Source organism: Schistocerca gregaria, chromosome 4 (assembly GCF_023897955.1).
Source record: "Schistocerca gregaria isolate iqSchGreg1 chromosome 4, iqSchGreg1.2, whole genome shotgun sequence".
Lineage (NCBI taxonomy): Eukaryota > Metazoa > Arthropoda > Insecta > Orthoptera > Acrididae > Schistocerca > Schistocerca gregaria.
In genome coordinates, this window is record NC_064923.1 from 374,834,340 (window position 1) to 374,853,159 (window position 18,820).

Sequence of the window (18,820 nt, forward strand, 5' to 3'; positions counted from 1 at the left end):
CGCTGGACCAATTACATCTATAAGATGCAGTTCACGCACATGTGTAGTTAATAGATGCAATAAGTGTATGGTACGGAACGTAGATCAAACCTATGTTGGTTAATTCTTGTTAAAGACTCCATTTAATTACTGGAGTTGCTCTACGTAAAATTTCTTCCCACTACGAAACCTAAAAGAAAAGTTAATTCGCATTTATTCATACATGGATCGGATTTATTTATAAAGGATCAATGTTTCAGCGTATAAAAATCTGGGTCATGGTCTGTTGTGAACTAGCTGGTTAAAGTAAAAAGTAATGGAAGGCTATCAAACATTGATATAGGCACATCATGAGCCTTAGTTTGGAAAGTGTGTTGCTGCAGTCTATTCTTTACTTTTCTGTTCATCCCGTACTTGTTTTCAGCTTCTATTAATACAAAATTTCATCTGTTCGTTTCTATTCCATTTTGCTCTTTTCGATAAGTTAATTATACACTCCTGGAAATGGAAAAAACAACAAATTGACACCGGTGTGTCAGACCCACCATACTTGCTCCGGACACTGCGAGAGGGCTGTACAAGCAATGATCACACGCACGGCACAGCGGACACACCAGGAACCGCGGTGTTGGCCGTCGAATGGCGCTAGCTGCGCAGCATTTGTGCACCGCCGCCGTCAGTGTCAGCCAGTTTGCCGTGGCATACGGAGCTCCATCGCAGTCTTTAACACTGGTAGCATGCCGCGACAGCGTGGACGTGAACCGTATGTGCAGTTGACGGACTTTGAGCGAGGGCGTATAGTGGGCATGCGGGAGGCCGGGTGGACGTACCGCCGAATTGCTCAACACGTGGGGCGTGAGGAGTACATCGATGTTGTCGCCAGTGGTCGGTGGAAGGTGCACGTGCCCGTCGACCTGGGATCGGACCGCAGCGACGCACGGATGCACGCCAAGACCGTAGGATCCTACGCAGTGCCGTAGGGGACCGCACCGCCACTTCCCAGCAAATTAGGGACACTGTTGCTCCTGGGGTATCGGCGAGGACCATTCGCAGCCGTCTCCATGAAGCTGGGCTACGGTCCCGCACACCGTTAGGCCGTCTTCCGCTCACGCCCCAACATCGTGCAGCCCGCCTCCAGTGGTGTCGCGACAGGCGTGAATGGAGGGACGAATGGAGACGTGTCGTCTTCAGCGATGAGAGTCGCTTCTGCCTTGGTGCCAATGATGGTCGTATGCGTGTTTGGCGCCGGGCAGGTGAGCGCCACAATCCGGACTGCATACCACCGAGGCACACAGGGCCAACACCCGGCATCATGGTGTGGAGAGCGATCTCCTACACTGGCCGTAAACCTCTGGTGATCGTCCAGGGGACACTGAATAGTGCACGGTACATCCAAACCGTCATCGAACCCATTTTTCTACCATTCCTAGACCGGCAAGGGAACTTGCTGTTCCAACAGGACAATGCACGTCCGCATGTATCCCGTGGCACCCAACGTGCTCTAGAAGGTGTAAGTCAACTACCCTGGCCAGCAAGATCTCCGGATCTGTCCCCCATTGAGCATGTTTGGGACTGGATGAAGCGTCGTCTCACGCGGTCTGCACGTCCAGCACGAACGCTGGTCCAACTGAGGCGCCAGGTGGAAATGGCATGGCAAGCCGTTCCACAGGACTACATCCAGCATCTCTACGATCGTCTCCATGGAAGAATAGCAGCCTGCATTGCTGCGAAAGGTGGATATACACTGTACTAGTGCCGACATTGTGCATGCTCTGTTGCCTGTGTCTATGTGGCTGTGGTTCTGTCAGTGTGATCATGTGATGTATCTGACCCCAGGAATGTGTCAATAAAGTTTCCCCTTCCTGGGACAATGAATTCACGGTGTTCTTATTTCAATTTCCAGGAGTATATTACTGTAAACAGACAAAATAAGATTTTTCGTAAGCTGTTGATCTCTCTGGTCGCCAAGTGCTTGTTTAATAAGACTTCGTGTTTGAGGATACTGTCAAGATAGCTACAGAAAGGTGAGTCTGTGAAAATTACGTTGTGTTGTTGCAAAAGATGCAAAACTGAAACTGTCAACAATAGTAATGTAGTTGTTATTCATTACTGATTATGCCTTTTCAAATGAGAATAGGTTAACATTTCAGACAAAAATAAATCGCCAGTTCTGTTGTAGTTTTGGCAGAATCCCGTAACCAATCGTATTTTCAACAGTGAACAGCTGGGACTAAAACAGGCCAAAGAATTTTCTTTCTGTTCTTCATCTCAGGAATATGAAAATAATTAACTGTAGGCAGAGTACCACGTTTCTCTATCTATCCCCCATTCAGATTGAAGTGATGAACATCTTATCTTTTCATGTGTTAGGGATAGATTATGTAGAGGGTGGCCCACATAAACATTTCGGGCCAAGTATCTGTGGGACAGCAATAGATATTGAAAAACGACTTTCATAGGTATGATTTTAAAGCAGAATCCCATAAAAGTAAATACTATGGGTCTAAAACGGAAAAAAATATTAGTATAACACACCGTGTTTTATTCCTTACGCATCAATAACATGAAAAATCTGAAAAAGAATGGCGTTGGTTTGCAAATGGAAGTTGATGCTTGAAATATACGAAACGTGTCGCTGTTGCACATCCCGAGGTACAAACGTGAACCTCACGTTATTAGCAATCGTCATGCAATTGACGTACTTCGATACAGGAAATTTCTACTCATTGCTATTTAATTGTTATTAAATTAATGGGAGACAGCACAGATGTCCAGTCACACTCAATAAAAAATAAAGAAAGGATTTACTCGTTCGTGCTTTATTGATCTTTACCACAGTACTAGAATGAACACAACGGTAATGATATACCTACATCACCGGCTTACCAACGATCTGACAGAGGTGTAAATGATAGTTGTGCATAGTTGTACAACAATTACATAACGGTACATGATATGTACAAGGCGTATTACCGAATGTTTTAATGACTACGTTACAAATGAACTTTTGCACATTGTGAAAAGATTACGTAAACGTACAATTTTACCTACGAATACATAGATTTAGGAATTTTTGGTGTTTAGTGCATTTCTACCCACCATGGTATTCTGTGCAGAGCATCCATCATGCTGATACCACATTATTTGATGCAAATCAAGAGGTCGGTCTTTCATCGTGTAAGATTCATCTCAAGAGCCACCCATAACGTAGCTCGTTAAGAGTACCATCATTGAAATATGGGTCAATGATGAGTTGTCTCACAATAACACACCTTACATCAATATTCCACTGATGTGGGTGTTCTACCTGAACAAGCCAATGTTGGTTTTCCGGTGACCAGCAGAGCATATTGTGTAAGTTGATGTCCCCATGGTTCATTAACGTGACTTCTTTGGTAAACAGTACTCTACGCACAAAGTCATTGCCTTGTTGCAGAATGCATTGACAGTATTTCAGGCTAGGTTGAGAGTCATTGCCACGAAGCTCTTGATGTGCGATATGTGGTACGGGTGTCTTTTATGCCTGCGAAGCATGTGCAGCACGCCTTTTCGAGGGATACCCACCACTCTTTTCATTTTACGAAACTGGCATGAGGGTTTATTGCAGCGGCTGCCAGAACAACTACTTCTGCTGCTTCATGTGTTACTCTTTTGTCCCGTTACCGCGTTCATGGAGACGTGCATGTCACTTGAAGGATTCTAACAATATTCGAGAAGGCAGGGCGGGTCGAATCATGTCTACTAGAACTACAATGGGCATACAGTTGTGCCATTCGTGCGTCATTTTGATGGCAACCTCCGTAAAATACTATCGTGTCACCCCTTTCTTCTTTTGTGAAAACCATTTAGAGTGCCTAGAGCGGATGGACAGGTAAATTAATATCACGTTAACAACATTCATAGCAATTGCAGTGTACAGTATATCCATGCCATTTACCTGTATGCACCTCTATACAGATCAACCTGGTTCATGAGCTGTTCCTACACACACACACACACACACACACACACACACACACACACACACACACACACACACAGACACACGCGCGCGCGTGCTCGCGCACACTCAATGCCGATTGTGGGCACTTCCAGTACACAACTATAGAGGCGATGGGTTTTATTGGTTAATGTAACGGGTCGACGTACACTGACCACCACTGTTCCAAAATGTGTACATAGGTAAATACAACGCGCAAGAGGGAAATCTTTAGGTATGGTCAATGTTTGTGACAGGAAACCGTATTAATACTCTCAGCCCCCCTAAGAACAGTGAAAGTAAGGATACGTATGCGCACATCGTGATTACGAGCCACGTGCTGATCACGTTTGCATCTGCATATGTGCAAAAGCGACGCGTTTCGTTTACTTCAAGTGTTAACTTCGCTTTGAAATTTATTTGTAGTAGAACAAATATACATTTTTACTGCAGACTAGAACTGACCCAATAAAGCTCTTAGTAACTGCGATCCTGCGAACACACTGACAACTTGCAGAACCTTGCCAGCTATTCGTCAAAGTTAGCATCAGTGATGATTAAGAGGTATTTACAATAAGGAGATACACTCGTTCACTCTGTACAGGGATAGGAACAGTAAGATTGTACGTTATTTACCGTAATTCTTCGTACGTCAATATAACCGCAACATAGAAAGAAAATCCTTTGGTAAATCTCATTGCGTCGGTATACAGTAACACAAGAGAACAGATTTCATCTTTTTTCATACTAGCAGATTCTCTTTCCACTTTTTCGATGACTCTTAAAAAATTACGGCACTGACTTGAAAAAATATAAGATAAAAACTGTAGCTTTGCATTGTGGTGTATGAGATTGTTCCGTATGTTATCCTTATTTCAAAATACACCCCTACTGGCTCTCTATAATTTTCCAAAATCTCGTTTCGGGATCTCAAACAGTTCATTCTCCCACTCATGCGACTGGAAGTGGACATACTACACAAATTAAATTTTCTCGAGACTGGAGACAGATATTGATCTTCTCTCAAGTTTAAAGACAGCTTCGAAATGTTAGCTATATTTCATGTACGGCAACATATATTCTAATGTCCACAAAAATCAAATTCACAGCTACCCCTATTTATCATTGCAATGTTTTCGAATTTCGTATTTCCAAGTGATGTATAACAATAAATATGACCATTAACGGAGTAATGGTCACTTCACGATGAAGCTGACATATGAAGCTACAAGAAACGTGGAGAGTACATTTTTACCGAATGGATTCCTTAAGATCTTTTCAGAATGACTGCTGGGCGCACGACTCGATTCTGTCAGCACAGTGCCTCGCCAACCTTGGCCTGCTTTATATGTTGTCACGCGAGTGCGCCGCCTTCTGCTAATTAGGCGGTTGTGGTGGTACCATACCGAAGGAGACTGACTGTAAAAATAATACCTATTAATTGCTGACCACTAAACACATGGGATTCTCAAATCTTGTGGAGGTACCTCAGACCATAATTCCACACTGCATAGTGTCAGCCAGATACGATAACCTAACGAAAGACGAAAGTATATTCCTTGATGTGCTTAATCAGACATATTGTATCTAAAAACGATAACTCAATATCCAGAGCAATGTAAAGTGCCATATCTCGCTAAATTCTGCGCCCTTCTACGTTTTTCTACAAGTGTAACCACCAACAGTCTTCTGGAACATCGTATTTATATTCTTTTCTTGACTTAACTGTCTAACGTCCACATTTCATTCCCATGTAAGACTACGCTCCAAACAAACACATGGAGATACAGATGTCTTAGGTAAAGCTGTATTACATTTGCCAACTGTACTCTGTTGTGTGTTCGTAGCGCCGTGCGGTGTATCCACGGGGTCTTTGGCACCTTGCAACGGTTCACGCGGCTCCCCCGTCGGAAGTTCGAGTCCCTCCTCGGGCATGGATGTGTGTGTTATCTTAGCGTAAGTTAAAGTTAGATTAAGTAGTGTGTAACCCTATGGACCGATAACCTCAGCAGTCTCGTTCCAAAAAACTTACCACAATTTTCCAGTTTTTGTGTCTGTCATAGCTTAGCAACAACGTGACTGTATATTCATTCTAAAGCATAATTGAATTGCATATTGTGTATGTATAATAGGCTGTGTAACGTACTGTTTGGTGGCCACAATAAAGCACAACGAAACACCACTAACAGAAGTCATTGTGTTTACGTATCACCATAAAGTGAAAGAGTACGACTAATATTTTTCTGTCTACTGGAGATTTTGATGTGAGTTTTCAAGTCCAGTAAAGCCACTACTCATGTCTAGTCACCTGCCTGCAACTACAAACTATTTTGCAATCTCCGTCCCTCTCCCCGTCTCTCTGACCTTATGCACCTGCAAAAGAATATTTATTCGTATTCTCAAATGGGTCGTGGTTATGTCAAACCACTGACTTTGAACGTCCGACAGACGTAGCAGATTTCTCTAACAGTATAACGTTGTCAACGGATTTTCTTTGTAACTTGGAAATAAACACTTACTTAGCACACGCTGAGTTACATTTAGTTTCATTTATCGACGACTGTTTATTGTAGATAAAATGATCAGTGTATCCGAACAAAGTGCTATTCGTTGAAACCGTGTAATTCAGTTAAAAGACATTAATTCTTTCGTACAAAATTAAGTTGAACGACATCATTGCAGCTAAAAGGCATACTTAAAACAATGAGCACATTTTAACTTTCTCTTTGGCATGTTTTGCACTTAATGCTGTCCATACACTAACGATTTGAAAAAAAATTTAAATCTCTCTGGGTCATATTAAGCTTGGCCACTTGAAGATTCTTTAGTTATCAAGCTATACAAAACAATTTTGAACACTAAAGAGACTGATGCTCATTACCTCAATAAATGAACCATAAATAAAGGCGAGCGCAAAACTCAACTATTTCTTCACATAATAAGCTTTTTATATTTTGTCAGCTTAGTAGCTTCTACACACACTGTAAGTCCACTGAAAATTAAAAGGGAGAACATCTACCCTACTCAAATGTTCTTAGATGCAACCCCAAACCACATATTTTCATATGTAGTCCCAAACATCTTTATTGATCCCTTTAATTTAAACTAGTAACCACAGTATAGCGCTGATCTCGTTTCAGTTCTCGAATTGAATGCGGGTAAAATATACAGGTATTTCAATCTATCGAGTTGTCTTAATAGTTAAACAGTTCTTCAAATCATTGTTATACACATATCTCGTCGACACGAAAAAGACAGGCAAATAAAGCGTAGCGCGGTATATAAAGTGCTGTATCTAGAAATTCATATGTGCACATATTTTTGTTTTGTTTGATAATGATAGGGCAGGTATCCGGCATGACCCTGGATGACCAACCAAATCCGAAGAACAGGCTGTCACAATGTGTAAGTAATAGTCCTCCAGCCTATGTTTAACTCAGAAAAGTAGTATACATTTTCATTAAAAAAAAAAAGGAAAAAACTTCGTCCAGTTATTAGTTCTGCCGAATATCTCTATAATACGTTTGTTTGCGTCACCATCTTGCTCATCAGCTGTTAAAATCTGTTGCATGATCACTATCCACCTCCATCATCGTTACCGTCACTACTTTGGGGGAGGAATGGTATAAGATTTGCATTAAATCCTTACAGAACTTATATTTATCTGTTCTGAGACGACTTGATTCAAACGTTTGCCTACATATTGTAACATGTCGTTTTTGTGGTGTTTTCATTTTGTTATTCATCCCCAATATTAGCATGCAGACGATTACATATTAAGCGTTCAAATGCAGCAGTGGGTAAAAATTTTAATCGAGAGCCTCCATTGTCGTTGGCCGTGTTCTCCCATTTACGTCACTAGGGCATGTTTCTAGTATACACCCAGAATTTCGATTCAGGCTGGTTCCTTTGGAAAGGACATAGACTTTTTTTACCATTCTTCCCCCAATCAAAGCTCTTGATCCGACTGTAATTTTCTCTACGACGACGGAACCTTAAATCTAATCTTCCTTTCAAATCTTCAATTTCTCATGGTCTCCTCCTCTCCTCAAACTGAAGTTATACGCCTGTCGGCAAGGTAGGTTTGGACTGGGTATTAGTTAACGCACTGATTACGAAAGAGAGGGATGAGAGTTCGTATTCTGCTCAACCTTATATTTTCTCTTGTCACATAGAATCACCCTAGATACACAGAGCGACTTGCCCGGAGGCTCTAAGAATAGTAGCATCAACTTCGAAAATCCAAAACAGGCTGAAAATTTCTAAACTGGATTGCTCGTATCATACACTGAGGTGACAGAAGTCATGGGGTAGAGATATACACATATACCGATGTCGTCAACATCGCGTCCGCAAGGTATAAAAGGGCAGTGCATTGAGGGAGCTGTCGTATGGTCGCAAGACGGGAATTAAAAGACTTTGAACACGGAATGGTAATTGGAGCTAGACGCATGGGACATTCCATTATGGAAACCGTTAGCTAATTAAATATTTCGCGATCAAGAGTGTGAAGAATGTGCCGAGAATACCAAATCCCATGCATTACCTCTCATCAAGGACAACGCAGTGGCCGAAGCCCTTCACTTAACGACCAATAGCAGCAGCGTTTGCGTAGAGCCGTCAGTGCCAATAGACAAGCCAGACTTCCTGACATAACCCCTCTGAAATCAATGTACTACGAACGTGTCTGTAAGGACAGCGTGGCGAAATTTGGCGTTAATGGGCTATGGCAGCAGGCGTGCGAAGTGACTGCTTTTGCTAACAGCGCGATAATGGCTGCAAGGGCTCTCCTGTGCTCGTGACCACATCGGTTGGGCCAACTGGAAAGTCGTGGCTTGGTAAGAGTTCCGATTTCACTTCGTAAACATTGATGACACTGTTTGAGTGTGCCGCAGAGCCAACGGAGCCATGGACCCAAGGTATTGCGCAAGCTGGTGGTGACTCCATAATGATGTGGGATGCTTTTACATCGCACGGACTGGGTCCTCTGGGCCTACTGAAACAAACGTTGACTGGAAATGGTTATGTACGGCCACCTAGAGACTATCTGCAACCATTCATAGATTTCTCGATTTTTATGGATGACAATGAGCCTTGTCATCAGGCGAAAATTGTTCGCGATCGCTTGCAAGAGCATTCTGGACAATTTGAGAGAATGATGTGGTCACCCAGATCGCTCGACATTCATCCCATCTAGCATTTATGTGTCATAATCGAGACGTCAGTTTGTGCACAAACTCCTACGCCGGCAACACTTCCGTAAGTGCGGACGGCTATAGACGCAGCATGGCCCTATACTTCTGCAGGGGACTTCCAGCTACTTGATGATCCCACGCCATGTCGAGTTGCTGCACTACGCCAGGCGAAAGGAGGTCCAATATGATACTGCGAAGCATCTCAAGAATTTTCTTCACCTCAGTGTGTACTAAAGGTCTGTTAGCTTGATAAACATAGACTCTGAGCTAAGTAAAATACTTCCGCTTTTATGTAATTTGCATTTGCTTAAACTGTTTTGTACAATATCGCACTCTGCTGGGTGCAGGTTTCTTGATTTGCTATCATTCGGATAGTTTACTCGTAAATGCCACTATTTATTTAGTTCACTCAAGGCTAGGTGGAGTCTTTCACAGATAGTCACATCTCGAGGAAATCCAGTGTACTAACAGGCACCTGATATTTTGACCTCCATATCAATAAGTAGCGGACGCGTTCTTATAGCTGCGTGTGTGTTTAAGTGTCGCTTCCACGACGAGAATGTGCGCGCGACGAAATGGCGTCAAAGGTTGGTCCGCCGGCGAGAATGGATACGGCTTTTAGGCGGTTTCCCACATGCGACTAGATGAATACTGGTCTGTTATCCAAGTCCCGCATCAGATACACGATTCGAAAAAACATTATACTCACTTTCAAATGAACTCGTAGACAGTTGGGCATACTGATTTCGTCCCTGGTGTAGCGAGAGGGCGAAAGGAAATATATATGTCATGTAGATTTACCATGCCACATCCATTAATTAACATTTGTGCTCGCAAGGTATCGTTAGTATTAGACATTCGATGTTTAGTTTTTTATGGTTTTTACTTGGCATTTGTGAGTATCCCACATGTCGTATAAATTCTTTATATAATTTGTCACCGTATTTCGCGACTGTTTTAAAGGACCTACTTAAATCACACGCAGTTTGCTTTATTTCAAAACATCTTCAATGGTCATTATAAGAATGATCACGGAAGATGCTTCAAAATAAAGCGACACGCCTGTGTTCTAAATAAAACTTTTATTACAGTTTCAAAAAACTGTAATAACCTATGTAACTTGTACAACTGCGGAAAAAGGCCGAAAGCAAAGAAGATAATATGGATATACACTCTTCTGTAACGTCTGATGGTGAAAAATACGATACCAAGTCATCTTCACACAATATTAATTGCAACGAGTGTGGTTTAGCTGCACGAAGGCAACATCGTGCAGGTTTAATCGGCAGTGCATAACGTTGCTGCAGTATGGAATCGTATATTCCTTACAAAGTAATCACTAAATGTACTCATAGAGTTTGGTTGTTGTACAAAAATGCGATCATTGGGGCCTCAAACTGTTACATTGTGAAGGTCGGTATTCGAATCTTGCTTAGATCTCTATGGAGGCAAGTGGTGCAGTCATTTTCGTTTAGTCTTCGTTAGAGAAAACAGTATTTCACCGAACAACTCTACGTCGTTCTAACGTCAGTGACATAATATAATAATGCCGTCCACGTACTAATCTTATAATGAAACCGCCAGTCCAGAGATTCCGTGGGCGAACGTTAGTACGTCGAAAGATGAAAAACAGATGCTGGAAAAATTTGACATCGTTGACATTATCACATGTCATCAGAGTATCTCCGAAGAATTACCAAATATCATGTAAAACCCTGCGTGTTGCCCTTGTACTGAATAGCAAAGGCAACGCCGAGAAATCACTGGAGAACGTTTGAAAAATATATTTTCTCACTCCTAAACTGCCCAAATAGCACACATTGATATCTTCAGTAATTCTGGATAGAAATTCAGAGCTTGCTATGTTAATCAGCAATGTTAATAAGTAGTTCAGTCTGGTCGTTAAAAAAAGTATTTCATTGTGAATGAGATTTGGTGTGTAGTGATAGTATTAGTTTCATTCAACCATGGATCTCTTTTACGATAATACTGGACGTGTCCTGGTACTACAGTTAAAAGAAAAAAAACGTAATTCGTATCTACAGGCATTTACACTTCTAGTTTGACAAAGATGGGAAACACTCGGAACGAGAAACAAGAGATTAGATTGCTGTTCTATCTTCGTAAATGGAACAGCAGATACAAGGTATTGCTGGTCTAATATCTGTTGTCTAATAACGGAAATAGATATTTCAATGACATAAGATCGGAATCTCAGTGCTTGAATAACCGTGGATTTTTAACTTATTTGTAGGGTATGTGAGTGTGTGTCATTACAGAAATAGAACTTACATTTGAGATGTCGTACCAACATCTCAGGAAACAAAGCATGTGTCTCGATCAAAACAAGCTGAGATGGCAAAATGACGGCGATTTGAATAAGGACATAAAGAAATATATAAATATTATGCATGTATTTTACCTGGGGAAATTATAACACCCCCAGGGCCTCTCCTGAAACTGCTTAGCAATCCTTAGATTCTCTCTACTGTTAAGATATGAATATGTAAGGAAAATGAATTACAAATAACACTAATAAAAAAATACACTCCTGGAAATAGAAAAAAGAACACATTGACACCGGTGTGTCAGACCCACCATACTTGCTCCGGACACTGCGAGAGGGCTGTACAAGCAATGATCACACGCACGGCACAGCGGACACACCAGGAACCGCGGTGTTGGCGTCGAATGGCGCTAGCTGCGCAGCATTTGTGCACCGCCGCCGCCAGTGTCAGCCAGTTTGCCATCGCAGTCTTTAACACTGGTAGCATGCCGCGACAGCGTGGAAGTGAACCGTATGTGCAGTTGACGGACTTTGAGTGAGGGCGTATAGTGGGTATGCGGAAGGCCGGGTGGACGTACCGCCGAATTGCTCAACACGTGGGGCGTGAGGTCTCCACAGTACATCGATGTTGTCGCCAGTGGTCGGCGAAGGTGCACGTGCCCGCCGACCTGGGACCGGACCGCAGCGACGCACGGATGCACGCCAAGACCGTAGGATCCTACGCAGTGCCGTAGGGGACCGCACCGCCACTTCCCAGCAAATTAGGGACACTGTTGCTCCTGGGGTATCGGCGAGGACCATTCGCAACCGTCTCCATGAAGCTGGGCTACGGTCCCGCACACCGTTAGGCCGTCTTCCGCTCACGCCCCAACATCGTGCAGCCCGCCTCCAGTGGTGTCGCGACAGGCGTGAATGGAGGGACGAATGGAGACGTGTCGTCTTCAGCGATGAGAGTCGCTTCTGCCTTGGTGCCAATGATGGTCGTATGCGTGTTTGGCGCCGTGCAGGTGAGCGCCACTATCAGGACTGCATACGACCGAGGCACACAGGGCCAACACCCGGCATCATGGTGTGGGGAGCGGTCTCTGGCCGTAAACCTCTGGTGATCGTCGAGGGGACACTGAATAATGCACGGCACATCCAAACCGTCATCGAACCCATCGTTCTACCATTCCTAGACCGACAAGGGAACTTGCTGTTCCAACAGGACAATGCACGTCTGCATGTATCCCGTGCCACCCAACGTGCTCTAGAAGGTGTAAGTCAACTACCCTGGCCAGCAAGATCTCAGGATCTGTCCCCCATTGAGCATGTTTGGGACTGGATGAAGCGTCGTCTCACGCGGTCTGCACGTCCAGCACGAACGCTGGTCCAACTGAGGCGCCAGGTGGAAATGGCATGGCAAGCCGTTCCACAGGACTACATCCAGCACCTCTACGATCGTCTCGATGGGAGAATAGCAGCCTGCATTGCTGCGAAAGGTGGATATACACTGTACTAGAGCCGACATTGTGCATGCTCTGTTGCCTGTGTCTATGTGCCTGTGGTTCTGTCAGTGTGATCATGTGATGTATCTGACTCCAGGAATGTGTCAATAAAGTTTCCCCTTCCTGGGATAATGAATTCACGGTGTTCTTATTTCAATTTCCAGGAGTGTAGTTACTCCATTTAGCACGTTTATTACAATAATGTCAATTCATTTCTACTGCAACAAGTAGGTCACGTCACATATAATATAATTCTCAGTAAATAGGAGTAATGACATGCTGACAGAGAGACTTAGCAAAAAAATCGAAAAAATCAAATCGGGAGCAGAATTTATCATTTCGTGTGAGAACACCGAGAAATAATAGGGGAAAATATAGCAGAAAAGGCTATGAAAGTTTTAGTTATGCAGCCGAATGGATAAAGGGAAAGGAATGCGCTTTGTTCAAGTAAACAAAAATAATGTTTACAATCGGGCAGATATATTAGCCGTATGACAGGAGTAAAACAGCCTGGAACATCAAAACAGTAGGTAATCCAATAGTTATGGAGCAAATTTTAGTATCCTCTTGCATGCAGCGTACTTTTCTACGCACTTTACTAAATGTCTTTCTCTATGGACATATGGCTGAAATATAAAACCAAGTGTACAAAGTAGCATACGTACAGCTAGGGATATTGGACGTATCAAGTCTTGGAATGCAGACAGTGCAACGAATGTAACTGACACCATTTAGCTGGTGGCATCGACACTGGGTATAATAACCAAACAACCGAACGTTACACTCGTATCTTAAAGCAATCATTCGTCGTTCGGAGTTTTCATTGTTATAGCCGTGTTACACAAAATTCTAAACTAGTAGAAATTCTGTTACTATAGGTTATCCGTCTTGAGCTGACTGCAATTCAATTAAAAAGACGTACACCAGACGCATTTCGCTTTTATTTATAAAGCATCTTCCGTGGTTATTCTGAAAAACTGAATACATACGTTTGCACATTTTTGATTGTTTTATGTTGAAAACAGCGTTTTGTTTATAACATTGGTGTGCAAGTTACTTACAGTGTTTCCTTGCATATTCTGCCCCTTCCCTCCTTTCCAGCTTCAGTTGGCTTCGAAAGACTTCTTTTCACATTTGCACTTGGCACTTTTTGTCTTTATGCAGTATTTCTGTTGCTGCATTATTTACATTTTACTTTCTTAAACGGTTTCTCATTCAGGACTGCAATGGTATTTGTGTCTGTTCGTCTGTTTCCGTGTGTGTGTGTGTGTGTGTGTGTGTGTGTGTGTGTGTGTGTGTGTGTGTGTGTGAGAGAGAGAGAGAGAGAGAGAGAAAGGGAGAGAGTTAGTGACATTTGTGAAATTGTCTTGTATTTCTGTCTTATTTCTCAGTACGTTCTACCTTACAGCACCCTTAAAAGCTTTTCACACTCTTTCTTACCGCTCTGGTATTAACTGCGTTTATGAAAATGTCTTACGATACCCAAGCCCAAAACCACTCTGTGTCTTTAGTGCGTTTATTAAACTTCTTACGATACATATGCCCTAAAAAGTAAGTAGTGGCGATTAATACACACAAGAGATACCGTCACTATATCGGAATTCCTTGTTTTTCAGTTGTTTACAACACAACCATGGTCTGGACAAAGCCAAACGTTATCCGAATTTAACGATTTATTTCCCATGAAACGTTTTTACGTCCCATTTTTCACGTCTCGGTCGCACATTTACATTTGTGATAGATAGTTTCGATTAGCATTTGCAACCCGTAGTAGTCATACGCAAAAATAGATCATATTAGAGGCAGAATACAGTATACCATTGTATAGTTCCGAATGAATACGACAGGTTACTTGTGCAACTACGTTGATCTGAAGATCATCAAATATTGATCGAAATTAGTCATCATAAAAATTAATGTGCAACGGAGCCGCTGAAATAGGACAGTATATATTAAATTTGTGTAAAAAGCAGATCTACAACTGAAAAGTGACGCTCTTCACACGTAAACTGGGAAGTGTTGTTGGCATACTCTGTAAAATGACTTTTTGTGGCGCGGACAGAACGCTGAACACGTGCAACTTACACGCAATTCCTTATCGCGTGTAGAACGACATTGACCAGTATTAAAAATTGAATGCGTCGTGACGTATCAATCGATGGTTTCGCGCAGAAACGCTAGGTTTACATTCAATTCCGGCAAGCTACGCTTGGCACGAGAAACTAAGTATTACAAGTCACGAAACATTTTCATCACGCCACACGTTGTTGTGTACAATCGTTTTCTGGATTGAAATTATTTTTTCTTTAGAGAATGATATTACGTTCCATTTTTGAGAAAGTATCTAACCTTTGTACCACATTTTTTTCACTGTGGTATTTACTATATTTTCGTTCTTTTTCTTAGTGTTCTGCTTTCATTACGTTTGTTGTCAGCATCACGTATATTCTGCTGGTAATCTAGAAAGAGAACACGAATTTTTGGACAAATATGCGTAAGAAGGTCAGATATGTTATACAGAAACGTATATTGTTGAAAATGAATCATAGTTGATCATGTGACATTTCACACATGGCTCGAATCGTTATCCACACATCAAACAGCATTGCCTTGTCGTTACCGTCAATGAACACAATTTTTCACTGCCCTAAATATGCAACTACAAGACCCTACTGGCAGTCTTATATTTCTTGCGCTTTGCCTGGATCTAGTTTCGACATGACATTGGTAAGTTGGGCAACGAGTCCAATAGTTAACTAAGATCACTTCGCAGAGTATAGTTCAGATACTTTTAAAATACTTTTCTTCACTGTATATCGTGTATCCCATCATCGCTTAGTACGTTCCGTGAGATGGTAAGCTGGTCAGTTTTAGAGACTGAAATCGGCCTCAAATTGATAGTTGAGACACTGTGGAACAACGAAATTACAGAATGATACACATTTGGCGATTGTCGATGTTCCACATTTCGTTAAGAAAGCTCCGTGTAGTACATTGTGAAAGGCGTTCAAAATGTCGACCGCTAAGTACATCGAAAAGCACCTGGTAAATTAAGTATGACTGTGCATCCAATATTTCAATCGCAGCTTTAATTAGTACCATGAGACAATCGTATAATGTTAGAGTAATAGCATACACTATATTTATTCTCCGTATGCACACAATCAAGAATGTAAGACTTGAGTCTTTGTGCTCAGTGAACACGATCCCTCCTAACAAGCAACTTGTATTACAACACACACATCAAAGAAAGGTTTGCATCACCTCGGTTAAGAGAGTTCCGGAATATTTACATAAAATTGGAATAGAGATCAACAAAAACATCATTTGTCGTCCATGAAGACGAATGCCTTGCCAGTACGCTGCCGATATGGTTGCACTATCGGTAGGAGGACGGAATTCACGTATCGTGCAGACATTACGGCGCCTTCCATGACCACCAGCGGCGTACGTCGGCTCCACATAATGCCAACCGAAAACAGCAGGGAACCTCCACCTTGCTGCACTCGCTGGACAGTGTGTCTAAGGCTATCAGTCTCACCGGGATACCTCCAAACATGTCTCCGAGAAGGCATATGTAACACTTATCGGTGAAGAGAACGTGATGCCAATCCTGAGCGGTCCATTCGGCATGCTGTTGGGCCAATCTGTAACGCGCTGCGTGGTGTCGTGGTTACAAATATGGACCTCTCGATGGACGTCGGGAGTGAAGTTGCGCATTATGCAGCCTGATGTGCACAGTCTGAGTCGTAACACGATGTCCTGTGGCTGCACGAAAAGCATTATGGCGTTATTGTCAGGGTTTCTCCGATCCATAATTCGTACGTAGTGGTCAACGACTCCAGTAGTGGCCTTTAGGCGGAATGAGCGAGCATGTCATCGATAGTTCCTGTCTCTCTGTATCTCTTCCATGTCCGAACAACATCGCTTTCGTTCACTCCGAGACGCCTGCACTCTTCCCTTGTTGAGAGCACTTCCTGGCACAAAGTAACAATGCGGACACGATCGAACCGCGGTGTTGACCGTCTAATCAAGGTTTAACTACAGACAACACGAACCGTGTACGTCCTTCCTGGTTGAATGACTGAAACTGACCGGCGGTCGGACCCTCTCCGTCTAACAGACTCTGTTCAGGCGTGATTGTTTACATCTTTCGGCGGATTTAGTTACATGTCTGAACAGTCAAAGGGACTGTGTCTGTGATACAAAACCCACAGTCAACGTCTATCTTCAGGAGTTCTGGAAACTGGGGTGATGCAGAACTTTTGTTGATGTGTGTATATGGTCTTGCATATCGCAACCTGCTTCCAAGCACACATTATAAAACATATCTTGTAGCTAAAAACAGAACTTCATTTATCGGCACAACACGTCCTTTAACTTCCTCGTACATAAGAATATAACAAGGGAAATATACGTTACCCAAAAATTATACCTAGGTATGCCATTTTGTGGAGAGTCAAAGTTTATAGACAGAGGGAACTACAGTCATGTGACCAGACTTGCGTACTTGCCGTTAATTTTCTTATTAAGAATTTTACATAATGGATTGTGAGACTATTTACAGTCATCAACAGTGTTACCAGCTATTCTTTACTGCCATATAGATGCTTAGAGGGTTTATTAAATCTTTTTAAATTTATTTTTTGTTATATGCCACTGTGAAAGTGGTCTCTATACTCGTTACCACTACCCAAAACCAAAAATTGTCACTCGCCTCTGCAGTAAAAAACAGTTCATATGTATAACCAAAAACAATATGCCACGAAAATCTGTGGATAGTTAAAATGCTTTACAATATTGTCAAATAATAAAAGGAATGCTATTTGTTATTGCTGTGTAAAAATTAAGTCATTTTGGTAACACCCTTCTAATGTGTTCGCATATGTTCGTTTTCCTGAGCTATAATATTAAAATTAACAATTCACATCTGTAATAAAAAAGAAACACCACTCCCACAAAGAAATACAATGGCATTCAGCAGAAACAACCAGATTTAATGACCATTCATGTAGAAAATACGTTTAGCCTTTACATTTGGTTCACACTTTAAAATGGTTCAAATGGCTCTGAGCACTACGGGACTTATCTTCTGAGGTTATCAGTCTCCTAGAACGTAGAACTACTTAAACCTAACTAACCTAAGGACATCACACACATCCATGCCGAGGCAGGATTCGAACCTGCTACCGTAGCGGTAACGCCTAGAACTGCTCGGCCACCCGGACCGGCGATGCATACATTGACTGACATAATTTATGCTTACGGTAGTGCTACTCATTTTGCATGCGGCTACTTTTGGATAAAATTATGTACTCAATAATTCCATTGCGTTAATCAGTCCAAGCACCAATGAAGATAAACTTGTATAACTAGAAATCGAATATAGAACAAAATATCACCAATAAAACAATTGTGTGATTGAATAACGGTATATTGCACAACGTAATACATCTCATTGTTTTGTTTAGTGTAGAAAGAAAGACAGTAAATTACTATTTTGCTTAAGAATAACATTTTGCACATATTATTTTCAGAGATTTTTCGGTTCATTTTCATGTTCTGATGACGACTAATTAGCCAATCTTTATAATCAGAGGCTGGTACCGAACTTGAACGTCGTACATCAATGGCTATATTTCTACAAAGCTTCGAATTCGGGTAACCTTTTGTCATATGCGTGCAAAATCATAAATGTTAGCTAACAGTGCTTTTCTGCTCGCACTAAGTCTCATGTTTCTTTTTAAGACTAGCTGCTGCAGTGCATTACCTACTGCCATCTAGACACCAGTCATGGCGCGCTGTGTGTTATTCGTCTACAAAACCACATTTCACTATAATTTTTATAAAGAAAGGGAATACGTCTCTCTGAAAATGGATATCTGATTTCGGA